This window comes from Epinephelus moara, chromosome 11 (genome assembly GCF_006386435.1).
Source record: "Epinephelus moara isolate mb chromosome 11, YSFRI_EMoa_1.0, whole genome shotgun sequence".
In the NCBI taxonomy this organism is placed as follows: Eukaryota; Metazoa; Chordata; class Actinopteri; order Perciformes; family Serranidae; genus Epinephelus; species Epinephelus moara.
This window is the reverse complement of record NC_065516.1, coordinates 21,327,477-21,344,143: the sequence shown is the minus strand read 5'-3', so window position 1 is coordinate 21,344,143 and position 16,667 is coordinate 21,327,477. Positions and strand designations below refer to the sequence as shown.

General features: G+C 41.3%; 1 protein-coding gene across 4 annotated transcripts in view; it reads left to right on the top strand.

The window, feature by feature from the left end:
* ncoa2 (nuclear receptor coactivator 2) overlaps positions 1 to 16,667 on the top strand; it is a 69,937-nt gene that overhangs the window by 1,785 nt on the left and 51,485 nt on the right. For 3 of the 4 annotated variants that reach the window (XM_050057058.1, XM_050057059.1, XM_050057055.1), the window contains exon 2: positions 14,847 to 14,932. The exons of the other annotated variant lie outside the window; for it this stretch is intronic. The gene's annotated coding sequence lies outside the window, so the exon portion shown is untranslated. The remainder of the gene's footprint in view (positions 1 to 14,846; positions 14,933 to 16,667) is intronic. 4 annotated transcript variants of the gene reach the window in all.

Genomic DNA, 16,667 nt, shown 5'->3' with positions numbered 1-16,667 from the left:
ACTGACTTAATTTTAATGTTGAGAGTGTTAAGATGAGGACACATAGCATGAATATGACGCCTGCGACAGCCCTCTCCTAGCTACAAGGAATGCAGTCCTGTAAAGATGGAGGCATGCATTCCTACAGTATGCAGCGCCGCTTTTGTTGTGTGTTTTATTTAAGGACGAAGCCTAGGAGGCTGTGTTCAGACTCACATAAGCAGGCTTTTGCCTTTGGCTGGCACACTGATAATTTTATTTTGCGTCATTTCGACTTAACAGTGCAGTAGGATGACTGTTTGCATGATGACAGTTGAGGAATTCATGTGAGCGTGTATGCAAGTATGTGGATGTTTATACAAGGATAACTGGCTGGAGGTTTTCTCACACTGACTTGGCACAGTAAGTCTATCGGGGTGTTACCTTAGAAGTAATTATCCGCCTGAACACATTGTAAACCACAGCTATAGCAACAGGTGTGTGGCGGAGTAATGTCCAGCTCGTCACATGGTTGGAAACAATCTCTACATCTATGTCTCGCTGTCGTCTTGCTCACTGGTTGTTTTCCCTCCGTCTGGGCTCCATTCAACCCTGTAATTTCCTTCACACAAACCCATCTTTCTATATTGTCGCTGAGCTCTTTTTTTGGTTTGCCTACCCCATGTTCAATGTGTGTTCATAATTCCATGAAACAGAGCAGTATTTTTCCAGTTGCACTCAGAGACAAGCCTCTCATCTTGTAATCACTGACTTTTGCCCTGTGATAGGCTCGCTTTGTTGCGTCACCTGAGTGATACTGTAATCATTTGACCCTTGTTCTGTTGCATATGCTGCCAGTTTTTGGGTTGTTTGTCACTGTTGGCCTAATATGCATTTTTCCCAATATAATGTAGAATTAAAAGACATTTTTGTGTTGATGTCAGATATATGCTTTGTGATTTAAGCATGTATTTGTAGGGAAACCTGTGAAAACTACACAAATGGAATCATATGATTGTCTTGTAGTCCTATATAAGGGCCTTCCTGTGATGTATTACAATTGCTGTGGCGTTCTGTGAGCCGTCATCTCGATGTTGTATGCTTTTAATTTCATGTTAGTTAATTTTTAGGGAGAGGCTGTACTGAGAATTAAACTGAGTTAATGCTGATTGATTGTTTTGAATTTTGCGTATAAAACCAGGAGTTAGTTCTAGCTACAGAGCATTATCTGTCAGTTGTATCTCGAGATATCTTAAAGATTTGCTCAGTAAATGCAATTGAAATACTGTTTTTGTGTGTCCTGAGTGAATGCACGGCATGACACACAGATGCCCGGGTGAATATACCTAAATCTCCTGAGGTCCCCAGGCATTGGCCCATTTTTATTAAGGCATTATCATAACAACTGAACTTAAGAATTGAACACGTATTAAAACAATCACTGCCAGGCGTTTGTACTCATTTAAAGCTGAAATGATTGCCAGTTCATCAAATAGACTATGAACAGAAAAATAATCTGCAACAAATTTGAAAATTAGATCACTTCTGTCAAATTTGAATCTAAAATGCTGAATTTTCTACTTGTGGATTCCAATTTTAATCTTTTCTTAGTCTTCTGTGATAGCATATTTAATATCTTTTCGGCGTGGACAGACAAAAACAAGTAATTTGTCAACAGATTTATCGGTAATGAATACTCATTAGTTGCTGCTCTAAACTCATTACTGGTTATCTTTAATCTTATCAAATTTCTAATTGACAGTTAGCATCTCAATCCAAGAGCGCCACGTTGGAGAAATCTTGATTTTGTCCTATTGCTAAAGATGATGAATGTATGACAGCAGGAAAACTTCTGTTTAAATTCTGACATAATTCCCTTTTCAAACATATCATGTTTTATTACTTAACCGCTCTGCTCCTCTTGTTTCCACACACTTCTCTTCGCTAACAACATTAAGTTGACTCATTTGAACCAGGCTGGAAAATGACATCCCCGTCTCTGCCACTTAGTACATCCAGCTCCTGAACAACACCATAACCCTGTGTCTCACACGGCTCTTTAATGTGTAGGTACTCCTGGGCTCCTCCTTTTCTAAAAGCAGCGTCAATGACAACATCCAGTGCCGAGAGGCTGGCAGGAATCTGGGCTTTCAAGAGGATTTTGGAAAGTAACCTTAAATGATATAGACCAAACTGTAAGGTAGACTTCAGCTCAGCGATAAGACAGCTTAAACACAGAAGAAACCATGTGGCGTCTCGTCAAGTTTAGATGTACCAGATCAGACAACGTTGTGTTATCTGTCCATCACATGCTGTATACGGCGCCACAGTGTATTCTTGACATGATGCGCCACTCCCCCTTGTATCTGTTTGCCTTGTCTCACTGGGCATCTCACCCTGCTGTCTCTGCGTTTGCGTTGTCATGGAAACAGCAGTGTGACAGGTCCTGGGTGGGCGTGAGGGATGAGCTGTGGGGAAATGGCCAGGTTTTTACAGCACAGGGAGAGAGGAGAGGAGGGGGGGAGACGGCAGAGGAGAGACGTCAAAAGCGAGGCAGAGATGGTTGATTGAAAGCTCAGAGGGCTTTGGACATGGAGGAGGAGCCCAAGTGTTTGCTCCCTCCGCTTCAAGGCATGTTGTCATTGTGTTGTTTAGCTGACCTCAAATCAGCCCTCCCATCTTTTTGTGCTAAGAGTAGGTCTTGTCTTGTTAACAGCAGCCTGTTCAGGATCTTTTGGGGTGTAACTGTAGCACTGAAATTATCCAAGTACAGTGCTTGTCATTAAAGCAGCCTGTCCAGGATGTTGTGAGGTTGCGATCATGGCATTAACCTAAAATCAACCAGTCCCTGTGAATTTTGTGCAACCTTGCAAACTGGACTAATCATTGCAGATTACCACACTTGACATCTCCGAACTAAATTCCTTGTTTACTGGTTGTGAAGATGCAGACTTGTGCGACACGAGCATCTCACATTGACGAACAAAAATCACTGCTAAAGACCATGCAAGCCAGTTCACTGGTTCTCTGCGTGAAAGTGAGGGTAAACTGTTTTTCCAACACAAATGAAAGTCATCGATTGACAAACACTTTTCTACCACAAACACACACAGACAACTGCTGAAATGCATTGACAGCAGACAGATCACCATGACAGAGGCTTTTCCGTCTAAATCTGTTGCACATGCTGAAAGAACGAGGGTGAGTTTTATTAGATATCCATGGTTAGCGGTGACATTAGTGTAGTATAAGTCACTTGGAACAGTGATGGTTTTTTCTCACTGGAACAAGTTGTGTTTGGTTTTAAATGAATTATACAAATAAAAACTACAGCTGTTTTTGCAATTTTCAGCCATTACCGCAGTTTTGTTGCAAAATAATGCCTCAAAACATCGAATTTTTTTTTGGACAAGCTGCCGTGAAATGTGGCATTTTTAGGCTGCAACAAATGCAAAAGAAGAACACATAGTTTTGGAGGGACTGGTAAGGAGTTGACGATTTAAAATTGAAGGGAAGTGCTGCCGGATTTGCTTGGGATCAACAGGGGGGGGGTTCCCATTACTTCAAATTTGTTTGCTGATAATCTTGAGCCCAAATTTGCTTTTGGATAACACCTGGATACACCTATAGTTTGTCCCGAATCTGTGATGAATGGCTATGGAATAGTACGCTTGTCAAACGTAACATTCAGGAACATTAAGGCTCTACAAATTCCCTGTCGAAGTGTCCTTGACTTGTCTGTGATTGTTCTGGGCTAATTCCTTGTGGCAGTCGGTTTGTGCTAGAATGATATGGCTAGTTATTTGAATCCGTAATGTTTTTTAAAACAGAGATTTGTAACATCACACCGAAGGCTGCCTGGTGCTCTACTCCCATGGAGACTCCACCAGGGCTCCGAGGATCTCGAGGCTCGTAGGCAATCCAATGATTTCGACGGTCCACGCTCCTCCACTTATGTAGGTCAGCTACAGCAAAGTGCATATTGATCTCCCAAGCTAAATGATATTGTGGTGTCTGCTGCTCGTTGCTAAGAAGGTGCCCTCAGCCAGTTTGGCTTGAGCAGAGGAGACAACAGAGGTCACATGACTGTGTGACAATGCTTCTGCAGCTGTTTTCCCTCGTGTTGTGGGGCTGGTATTGCTTAGCCGTACAATATGGGCGATCTAATAGCTGGTGCTATTTTGAATATGTTCTCCGTACCGCATCTTTATTCATGCTTCCCACAGTCATTTCATTGTGGTAATAAAATATACAATTTAAAAAGTACTTATTTAAACATAGAGGTTATAAAGTGTTTTATGGGAAGGAATAAAAACGCCCCCACTCCCCTCAAAGAATGACAAAGGTAGATCATAAAGGAGCGAGATGGTGTCACCATTATTGATTCATGATGAGTTAGAGTTGTACACAAAGGTTAGGGGAGTGTGCTTTGAAGTCTCAATTTGTACGTGTGGGTGAATCGCTTTCCCCTCTGCCACAGTGTGTTTGTGGCGCTGGGTGCTAGCATGTGGTTGGCACCTTTCCCACTGCCCAGGGTGGAATCCTTGGCACCGAGGGAGGGAGAGAAAACTTGGATTGAGCAAGCTGCCTGCTGGAGTTGGGTGGGTGGTCCAAAAATATGCAGCGTGAATCTGCCCCTGAGAAAAATCTGGTATACCATCTTATTCTGGAATGGAGGTAAACGGCACCATGGCAGGGCCGGGCTGAGGTAGTATGGAACGACATGTGCAGAGCAGCAGCATTTCTCACTCACTTGTCATAAAGCCAGAGGAATGTAGGGATTCAGTTTCAGGCTTTTCATTTCTGTACACATTGTGAGGGTCAAACTCTGACCAGCATGATTTCTCTTTCCCCCCTCTCTCTCTCTCATTGCTCCCTCTCTTTCTCTCTGTCTCAGGGCCCGCTGCTGACTCAGCAGTGTTCCTTCAGTGACCTATAATATGGTTTTGCTTGCTTTATCTTTACTGTTTTCAGCGGGGTAGGGAATCTCCTTAGCTGACCTGTGTTTTCCATCCATACTGTGCAGTTCAGGTACAGCGTAGGTTAATATTATGGCTAAATTAAGCCTAACCCCATTAGCTGAAGTACTTGTTTTCCTTTTATTAATCACTGAGGGCATAAAATGTTGCACAGGTTCACGAGCCTCATATCACGCCCTGTTAGCTCCCACAATTAACCATAAATGGCGAGTGAAACGACCAGTATGAATAGGTGAACATGCTGTGCATGTAAATCAGCTCTACACCAAGTTACCTGATAGACATTAAAATGTATCTGACAGGTTATTATTTAATTTAACAAGTAGTCTAGGAACAGTTTCCTCTATTAGTCATTAAATCCACCGTGATATCGCTGAACTTCCCTCACTGGACAAGTAGAACCAAAAGCACTCAGTGTACAGTGACAGAGAACTGAGGTCACCAACTATTTCGCCTCAGTTGAGATGATGTAATCAGAATATTAGGCTATGTTTTTTTGTACATAATAAATGACTGTGTTAATAACTATACAAATAACACTTTAAAGATTGTCTGAAACTAAGAGGGTGGTAATTAGAATTTGACACCAGATGGGTTGTTGTTTGATAGTTTTAATTCTCCCTAGGGATATTCCTAACAACTAATTTGTATGAATTGTATGAAAATAATAATAATAATTATTATAATAATAAGTTTAACCAACTGGTATTTTTTTTTGGCCGACTAGCGAAGGTAGCAACGTAAATCCAGTGTTTCCCACACACTGATTTCTTTGTGACTTAGCTGGAAGGAGAGCGGACGGCAGCCCCCGGAGATCCCCACCATTGGCAGTCACAGGGGGCTAGTTGCCAGCGGCAGCGCTTGGTCTAACTAGCAGTACGAAGTTGTCCGTCCGGCCAGCGGGGAGTCACTGCCCCCTGGGATTGGACCCCCGACACTGGGCTTTGCTTTGGCAGAATTCTAGTTGCTACAGCAGCTAACTGAAGGCTAACTGACAGTCCGAGTCTCTCCGCCACCACAAATAAAAACGAATTCTGTGGAAAACACTGAATAACGTCGGCTACATTACTTTGCATACCTGCTAAAAAAAACTCACATTATCTCCCATGGAATGACTCGTTTTCACCTGTGTAACGTTACTTTTTGAGGCTAACTTACCCTCAGGCAGCAGATGCTGTGAGTTCCCCTATATATGCTTCCGATTAGATGGCTGTACAGCTGCCATGGCAGTGCGGGGAGTTTCTGACAAGGCACTTGTATTTGTGTTAGTTTTGAGTTCTATCATAAAGAGTCTTTCTCAAGAATCATAGACTTCACCCTTAATCGACTAGTCAACTAATGATGCACACCGTAGTTCTGGTATGACCAGTGAGAGTGGATGTGTCAGGTGTAATTAGACTGTCAGCGCTCCGGATCCATTTATACAGAGCCCAGGTTTTATTTTTATAGTGTTGAAGACGCTTAGGTAAAGCAAACACAAAGGTTCAGCGTTTACTCTGTTTTGCAGCGGTGACCAGCTAAAAGAAATAAGCTGCACCTGCTGCATTGACTTTAATGATGGAGTATGTCACCTAAATGCAACAGTACGGCTCTGTCATGTGTTTTTGGATACTAGTGGAGTTTTATAGCATGTACTGGAGACAAAAGCAATGTCAGTCTTTGACTATATAGACGGTACTTTTAAGGGTAGGGGTAAGGGTAGTTTTAAGGGTTTTGTTGATAGTATTTAGATAAAATCTGGCAGGTTTTGTCCTTTCAATGCTGCAAAAAGGGGAAAGAAAGCATCTTGTCACCTTGCCTGACCATACATGACTTTTTAAAATTGAGATGCCGTCAGCTCAGCTGCCACACTAAAAGGGCAGCCCTTATAACAAATTGGTAATGATGGTGACTTTGTTAGTAAGCTAAAGGCCATTTTGTCTCTGCTAACAGAGTGAGAATTAATTCCTGTTGCTCACACTTCTCAGATTGTTTTTAACATTTTTCCTCTCGTTTTGGTTTTTGTGTGTATGTGCTATTAATGCTAACTAAGTTGTTGCAAGCACGGAAATTCAGCATAATTTAATTATATCCCCCCACCCCACCACCGCTCAGAGAGAGCAGCCGAATTACCTATATTTGTCCCACATGGAGTGTGTGAGCGTGCATGTGTTTGTTTGCATGTCAAAGTGCTTCCATTCATGCTTTTACTCCAGAGATTTGTGGTTTTGGCACCTGAAGATGTGGGCCATCAAAACAAAACCGCCTCCCATCTCATCTGGCAGTAGAGTGCAAAACAAAGGCACTCATTGGAGAGAAGATTACACAGGAGAGGCTGAGCCATGATGTTACACCGATGCTCCTGCTACAGAAGCTGACAGACAATAGCTCAATTTAAAAACTTCGAGCATGGGTGGAGTTCTTTGACCCTGAGTAGAAGCGATGACAGGAGATGAAGAAATTAAGTCATCTCTGAGGTCACCATGTAGTTCATCTCTCCATCAATACACGAAAACCAAATATCAGAAAGTCACATTTATCATACAGAGTCAAAGAACATGTAATAGATTCACATGGCAAGCGGGATACCAAGCAGATAGGCGCCACTGTGTCTGACATGAAGACCAGAGTCATGTTTGACCTGGCAGGATTTCATCACTGGTCAGTGGCAGGTTTGGATAGAAACAGAGGAGTGTACTCGTTGTCACCGCAAATTAATCATTTGTGCAATACCCTGTTGGTAATCCTTAACATAGCTGTCATTAGCAAGGATAAGAGGTGATAAACACATTTCCAAATTAGATTTTTTTAATAGTTATTTCATAGAAAACTCAACCTGAAAAGATTTAAGTCTACCTCCTATTCGTGGCTCTGTCAGTGGCTTGCTTTTCTGTGTAAAGGTTAAATAGCCATAGTTGTAGGGTCTGCCTGACCTGGCTGTCACCGAGTGTTTCAGCAGGGGACTGTGTAAATGGAGAGAATGACAGCGAGAGGGAGGGAAGGCTGCTTCACTTTGCTCTTTGCTCTGTCTCGTCCAATTACATGTTCCACTGTCAGAGCAGCAGCGCTCTTAATCAGGTAATGCTGGGGTTTAAAAGTCATCCCCCTAAACGTGCTCTACAGATTATTACCCTTCTCACACGTTGGTTTATAGGAGCAGACAAACACCGTGAACCTCTTTCTCCGTCTTATCTGCTTTCTTCTACCTTATTTAAATCCAAATTGAGCTAATATTTAGGTTGTGTTTTGCAGATTGGTCGGACGCTGTATGTGCGTTTGAATGTGAGCATTGGCCTGTCACATTGTCTCAGTGTTTGGCTGATAAAGTGACATAGTTGTGTCAGCTGATCTCCTCCTCCCCCTCCCCTACGTGCTAACATGGCACCTCCTTATCCTGAATCTGCTCCCACTGTATGGCCTCGGGCCTCCACGGGAACTAATTCCTTACAAACTGTGACAGGCAATAAAAGATGGTGGACACACACACACAGGCACAATAGATATGGACTTGACATGCAGACCAGTCACAAGATGAGCTCCATATCATCTTAAAAGTATGATGCAATCAGCTGTACACACAAATTGTTCTCTCTGCCCACACCCCTTCTGAACTCTGCATTTCCATGGCTGTGTGCGCTACATTATGACTCACCATTTTTTTATATTTTCACTTTTTTTTTTTTTACAACACAACATATCAGTCCCAGGAAGCTACGAACATATATATTTGTGTTTACCATCCCCGAGGTCTCAGCTGAAGGAGCTGGCTGTTGCTATTTGAGCAACAGATGTGAGGGCACCTGGCACAGGGTTGTATCTGCATCAGCACAGCCCATTGAGATCCTCTGGCACAGTGCCAAACTGTAATAAATAGTGTTTTTATGTGAGGATCTCTGTATGTGTTGATGTCATCAAGGCTACAGGATTTTCATTGAAAATATTACAAATTTTAGCAGCCTCCTTCTTCATATGCCTTTTTACATTTATGGTGAAATTAGAAATTGACAGTTTCATTTTTTTGCAAATGGTAATTTTATTTTTGTCAACTGATTTCATGTGTTAATGTTATTTATTTTTTTTATTTTTTTTTATTTTTGCCTCTGGTCTTTTCTGTTCTACCATACATAAAGGTATATAGCTTTTTAGGTCAACCATGGTATCGGATCGGTATTGGGTATCAGCTGATAACCAAAGCCACAGCATCAGGATCGGTATCGAAACTGAAAAAACTGGATCGGTGCATCTCTAGTCCATTGTAAAAATTTTAATCAGCACCAAGTTTTGAGAGATAGACTGAATTAAAAAGTAAAAGATTTTTTTTTTTTTTTTTTTAAAAAAGCAACCACAGTAAGATTTTCACTGGCCTCCATGCTGCTTTCTGCTGTTTACTAGGGGATGGGAAAAAATCAATACAGCATAGTATTGTGATATTTTTGTGTGGCAATATCGTATCATCACACAGTGCCAAGTATCAGTTTTTTTAAGTATATAAATTATTAATTTTACAAATTAAACTTTACGTAGCCTACTTGAATAATATAACCGGTTGTTCTTTCAGTCCGTTAGATACTAGAGAGCTGCAAAATATGGCTTAAGTCAGATGAACCGACTGAAAACTTTATCTTATTAGATAAAACAGATGTTGTCAGAGTTTTCCTTTGGGGACAGAATTTACAGTTGAAAACAGTCAATAAATCACAATATATTTTATCGCAATACTGAGCATATGGCAACACTTTTAAAATCACAATAATGTACCATGATAATGTCATATTGTGGAGCCTCTAGTGATTCCCACTCCTACTGTTAATTAACCTGTTTTCTGACCCGTCATTGACATCGAACGTGACACACTAGGAAAAAAAAAAAACAAATAAGAAAGGCATACTACTGCAGAGGTGTGTCCTCTACTCTGGTCTACTGGCAATAGGAATGCTGTCTATTGCCTATTCCTATTTTTAACATGTCTGTTGCACAGTCGTGCTGATATTGGCGGGAAATGGTATAACTTACTCTTAGGTCTATTTTTTTTTTTTTTTAATTCATCTGCAGAAGTCTAATACTGTATTTGTTGGATTGTGAGTCTAAATAGCAACGACCATGCTTTCAGTGTCAGGTGAAAAGAAAGTTGTCAATGGCAGGTAAAATTAAACTTTGCAGGTCAAGTGTAAGGTCATACTCATTTTCAAATGAAAATGATTAAAGTGAGGATTAAGACACCAAGAGTGTTTTGTTCACTTGTCTTAATCTGAAAAGGGGTTTGTTAAAAGACCTTGTGCCTACTGAGGAAAGCTCCTCTATAAATATCAAGATATTCCTGATCATGGGTGCCTTTTTTCACCAGTGTTGTGCTTTACAGTTGTGCAGTTACACCCACAATCCTGTCATTTCGCAATTGAGCATCACCATTGACGTAAAAGGGTATCAAGTCCCTTGTTCTGGGGCATCCTAACACATAACTGAAGCAGTTAGTTGTAGGTTGTAATAGCAAGTGCCGTGGCCAGTCCATGGGTTTAAACCTGCTTATAAAACAATACTTCTTAACCTTTTAAGCTGTCACAAGCCCCATTTGTGGCAAAACATGTAGACCTTTGTCACCGTGTGACTTATACACATGACGAAATCTTTGTTTAGCAAATAATCAATTGATCTGAATCCATCTGGGGGGGACCGCAATCAATTGATTATTAGTTAGGAAGAGGGTCTTGACCAAACCTTGGTGTAACTGGAGCTAAAGAGCCAGGTGTTTTCATCAGGATAGGCATCAGCCTTGATTCTTATTGAATTGAAGGCCATTAGTGGGCCATTCAGAAGGCACCCAGTAGGGGCTCCATTGGTGTTTAGCCCCTCTGTGACCTGGGCATTTTGGTCATTTCTAGCACATGAACTATCTACCCTTTTGTCCTATCTGAACCTGATTAGCCGGCTCATTAGTATTGTTAGCCCAGCCTGGGTGACAAAGCCTTTTACTCAGATGCAGCCCATTGCCAACTCCGGGAGAAAAACGGGATTAGAAACTACTCCCAGTGTTCGGCTTTAGGCAACGATTCAGCTCACCTCCCATGATCAATCAGCTTTGTCAAAGGAAATGTTAGTTGTCTTGATTAGTACAACACATTCAAAGCTGTATGAACTTGAATGTGAAATCTGTTGTTCATTCATTCACTCGCTTTATGGTGTTTTTCTCTGTTTAGTGTTACAGTTTCACTAATCACTTCATCATTCTGTTTTGTCACAAACATTAAAGATGATGTGAGGTTTTGCGCTATGTAACATAACTGCCTATTACCAGTTACGGTTTAATTGGCCGCACTCTGGTTAAGGGGAGCTTGAACTTTTAACCCAATGATCTTTGACCTCCCTTTAAATACCAACAGATGGTTGGACTGTGAGTGTATCTGGCGAATGAAACACTCCCATGATCCTGTGTCAGGTTATTTCTCTGGCTTCATCCACCTTTGCAACTTTTCATATTTGTATTGAGGCTTTTATTTTTTTGAAACAGGCTCCGCTTTAATTTACAACCAGCTTTATCGATCGTGTCACGCCAGTATTCAGGGTAACATGAAACTCAATTAATGTTGCTGCTGAAGCTCGGTGACAGTCTTGGCAGGGTTGTGTGTTTTTGTTTAGGTTACACCATGTGTCATTCAACACTGCTGTGCCAAGTAGAACAGCCCTTTAAGGATAGAAAGCTCCTCAAGTCTTTCCCGAGGAGGTGTTCTGCTGGGATGATTTGCACAGTTGCGTGCAGGCATATGTGCATGCATACTTCTGGTGTGACTTGCTACTGGTCTTGTATCACACCACTAATGTCACCAGCAGGTCCCCACCCTTAATATCACAGGAAGTGTTGGCATGGCTCAGCTGTTCTGATATGTGAGAGCTGGTTTGATACACTCAGTGAGTACTGCCCATACGCACTCACATGGGGCATTTAATTTACACAAAGTATGTTAATCAGATGAGATAAAAAAGGCATCAGGCTACTTCCCCAGCAGTCAGTGAAAGTGACTGATGTGCACAGGCTCCTCATTTTGCTTGTAGAACAATATATTTCTGTGTTGCATGATGAATATCTGTGATCTGTTTCTCCCTGTTGTTCTGCTGATTGATTTTTAGAGAGGAAATCACTATCATTAAGTGGATCTTCCGAGCAATTAAATTCATAAACAAAGAAAAGCCTCCCCTCGTTGCAAAAATCTATCACTTTTTGATCCAGTTTGGATATTTAAAAATAATTACCGCTAAACTCGCTCAATGGAGTGTTTTCACACCCTGCATTATTCTGTCACTCAGTCCCCAGATCAAGGGCCGGACTGAGACTGAGCATGTGACAGCATTAAAGCTCAGAGGAAATTCCTCCGGAGGATGAGAACTAAGAGCCACGCAGGAAAGGGAAAAGAGGAAGGTGGAGTTGAGAAATATGAAGTCGTGAAATTTCATTAACAAGGAGAGATTGACTGTAGCGTTCAGGACATGTCAGATATTTTATACTTTATCTGTACTTGATGTTTAGTCCCAAACAGATGCAAAAAAGAGTTTTGTGTTTGAACTGTACATGTGGTCACAGTCCCTGAGTCATCACAGATCTCAGCTGTTTTAGCATATTGGGTGCAGTAGTTACTGAATATCAACCTGCTGCCTAGCTTCTAGCAGTGGACTTGTGCAGGGTTCAACAGGGGAATCGGTTTACCGTACTCTCCAGTTATGTCAGCACATGACATCACGTGAGTGCATTCCTCAGCTGGCTCACTTGGCAGTTATTTGGGAGAAATCACCCAGGCCAAGAGGGGCCGGCCAGCTCTCCCTTCATCAGGCTACGTGAAGTACAAGACGGTCCGCTCCTCCACGGAAACCTTTCTATGGGAGCTTTTTCCAACACTGCCAAGTCGCCTTGCAGAGTCCTCTTTTGAGTTGCATTTTCTAATTATCCAAATGGGAATATGATTTAAAATTGAAACTTTTCTCCTGTCTAATTAATTGTGTGCCGTGATTAAAAAGGCACACACTGTGTTCCACGATGTAATAGGCTTTGAGGTCCCCGCGGAGATGAAAGGACCCTTTAGACACTTAACGTGCAGCTCCATACTAACTTAATGCAAACAGTTGGCGCTAGATGAGATGACTTGTTGTGTGTTCGAAGCACAGTAACAGTTACACCAAGTTGGCTGGTTGAAAATGGTTTGACATTTCAGTGCACATGCTGCATTACACTCATAATACAAAAGTACAGCACTTTGTGTTGAAGTAACTTGTTTTCTTTCTAATTAGCTGTTATCAACTGTGTATTGAAACTCATGAGTCAGTAAACATTACTCAGTGGGGCTTGGCTGTGAGAACTCCCAGTATGATTTGTTTGTTTTTAATCATTTTCTATGCAAATCTCATGCAGCTTTCACTGCAGGAGATAACAGTTACTTTGCTTCTTGTGTGGATTATTGATAAAACATGGACAGCATAAGGTTAAAATCCTTTTTGCCCAAGCACACCGAAGCATCCTTGCAGGAGGATCCTTCTCCAAGTAGTTCTTTGAAGGTTTTCTGTTCTGATGAGACTGGGATGGGAGCTGTCCCTCAGTCAAGGCTGTGTGTGTGAGGAGTGGCATCACTGTGGGGTGTCATTGTTATCAAAATGTGGACCTTTTTGAAGCATTGTTGTGCCTCAACAGTGAATAAACATAATACAGATGTTAAAAAATGTATTTAATATAGTAAGAGCTGAAATGGTCTACTAGGTGGTTGACCGTTGGCAACTGTTTGACAAGCAATTTATAATGTTTCACGCACAGTCGTCACCGTGGACCAAATGATTATTAAGAAAGTAATCAGTAGATGAGTCAGTAATGAAAACAATTGTTAGTTGCAGCCAGATTGTCTACAGCTCCTCTAGAAGTCTTAAATTAAATTATATAAACATCAGATCAATAAATGAATCCGCTTTTTGCATCTGGAACCTCCCGTCTACAACGGGCTTGAGATGCGCCCTCATTGAGGACTTGGCTCAGATTCCGGAGTTACTCTCTTATCCTGAAGCCTCCTTGAGGAATCTGATTCCGTTTGATTTGGCGGTGGGAACCTCTTGTGACCGTATGCCTTTGCTGACGTCGACCCCTGCCTTTCGAGTGCTCTAACCACCACACTGACGTCGACCCCTGCCTTTCGAGTGCTCTAACCACCACACTATACTTCTGTATAAAGGAGTCAAGCTCTTGTACATGAAAGTCAAAATTTCTGTCGTTACAAATCTTTAAATCTGCCATTGANATGCCTTTGCTGACGTCGACCCCTGCCTTTCGAGTGCTCTAACCACCACACTAGGGAGGCGTTTAAATCAATAAATAGTTAAATTGTTTGGTCTTAATTGCCACAAACATTTTATCTAATCTGATTTATTCATTTTTAAATTTACTTCTGTATAAAGGAGTCAAGCTCTTGTACATGAAAGTCAAAATTTCTGTCGTTACAAATCTTTAAATCTGCCATTGAACCTAATATTGTTTTATTTTTCTTTATACTTGCACATACCTGTTGGCAAAATATAGATTAAGCTAAGTCACTCTAGTAACCACATTGCTACATGAAACCTTCCTGTGCACCTGACCACATATATACTACTTTACACTGACCTGCAATGCTTAAAAAAAGAAAATTTGTCCAATAATCAGCCTTAAGTTTGATTAAAAATAATCTTGAAAAGGTCTTTAACAGCATTCAATTTAAGTGTGTGATACTGTAGACAACCTGGTTGCAGCCCTAAATATACTATTACATCTTCACTGTAAATATTGAGGTACAGAAATAGCACAGCACATTGCACAGTACAATCTTGAAGCATTCCCGTACTATACACTGTTCTACCCTTGTGATGAGAGTTGTGCTGATTCACACTATGTACTGTACATCCCAATTTTGCTGTTATTTCTTCCAGCAGGGAGACGCGGATGATGCTTAAAGGTTTCCTAGCATTACCGTCTTGAAGCAATGGCCTGAGGGACTCTCTGGACTGAAACCAAGGTGAGAAGCATAGCCTCAGCCAGCTCTCCTTTTACGCAACTGTACTGTGCAATGTGTCAATTAGACGCAGAAGATGCAGATGCAAACATATTGTGGGAAAAAACTTTATTTTTTTTCTTTTATATAATTAAAAAAAAAAAGATTAGGCTTGTTCTGTATGTGTCCATGAAAACAATCCCACATGCCCCCTCCTGCAGTGGTTGTTTTATTGGCTCGTGTGCCCATCTAAGCTATTAACTGGGATAAGTGCTCCCTGAATATGCTTTGTATTCTCAGCTGGTTTTTAGCTGAATTCTCTCATTATAAGGGGAGAGCATTGATGGTGGTTTTGATAGAAAAACCTTCAGGCATTTTTCCACTGCCAACAGATAAGCCACACAGTGAGAACTTTGTTTAAAGGTCTGAATTCAGTTTTGAGCAAAGTTTCGTTTTAAGGGTCTCCTTGACTTGAACATTTATTACTGTGTGAGAAGAAGTCAGTTAAACTCTCTGCCCCATTTCCACACAGCTCTCGCTTGACTTTTCTTCGTCTTTGCGCCCGGTAGTGTCCAGATCCAAACGTTTTGTCAAAGTGAGAGCTGCATCCAATAGTCCCGTTGGTCTGCTGTTTTCATCCATCTTGCATGGAAAACAGCTTTACTGTTGAAACCACCGTTCTTTCTGTGAGGTTGTGTTGCTTTACAGGTTACAGTTCAGATGGTATTGGCTAGAATATGTCTTCTAGGAGTTCTGCATTGCCAGAAGCTCTTACAACACCATTTTCTCAGTGGACTCAAAATAATAGTTTGCATTAGCTGAGTTTGGTTGCAGATAGTTGAAATGGACTACAGTTTTATTAATGCACTGAGCATTTGTCCCACTCTATCAGAATGTGGGTACTATTTTTGGGGTCGAGTGCAAAATACTTTTTTTCTCATCCTCAGTATGACTCATCTAATGTAGAGTGTGTGTTTGGAGTTTTAATCCAGTATTTATTCTTCCCAACATAATATAGCTGATGCAGTGCACGCACATAGCTTAAAGCAGACCTGCAGTAACAATGGCAAAGCTAATTAAATTTCCTATACAGGGTTACAGCTGATCCTTAAAAACTCTTAAGGCTAATATACGCTCCCTTTACATGTGAAAATAGATGCATCCAATTCAAACGTACAGATAAATGGAACTAGAGTAGACAGCCAAAAGTTTCATGTAACAACAAACGAGGCAGCAGTGGAGGCAGTAATGTTGTACCTTTAAAAGGAGGTAGCGTTGTAGGCTGTGGTGGTCTGTGTAGCCATTATATTCATCCTGACAAGTGGAAGGAAAATCGTTTTCACAACTTTTTTTTTATTGCTATATTTGATTATATGTTACCGATTCATATCTGTAAGTTTTCAGGAAACATGCACAAATTTGGTCAAAATGAATGCAGAGTACAGACAGAAGGCTCCGTCTGTCTCCGTCTCCGTAACTAACGTTGAGCATAAATAAGCTTTAAAAGGGCATTAAATTAATTTATCTAAAAATAAGGCCCAAATTGACCTTTTGCTAAGCCCCGCCCCTTTGTGATGGTCCGACAAGCTGTCGGAGTAAGCATGGAGCCCACACTGTAACTAACTGCACTCCCTGAAGAAATCTCATCATATTTTTGGAACAATGAAACAGTGATTCCAGGGAGAAGCAGACAGAGGGGTCTGCAGTCTGTGTTTGAAGGATATATCCAGGATGTCAAACTGACTCAGCAGCAACAACA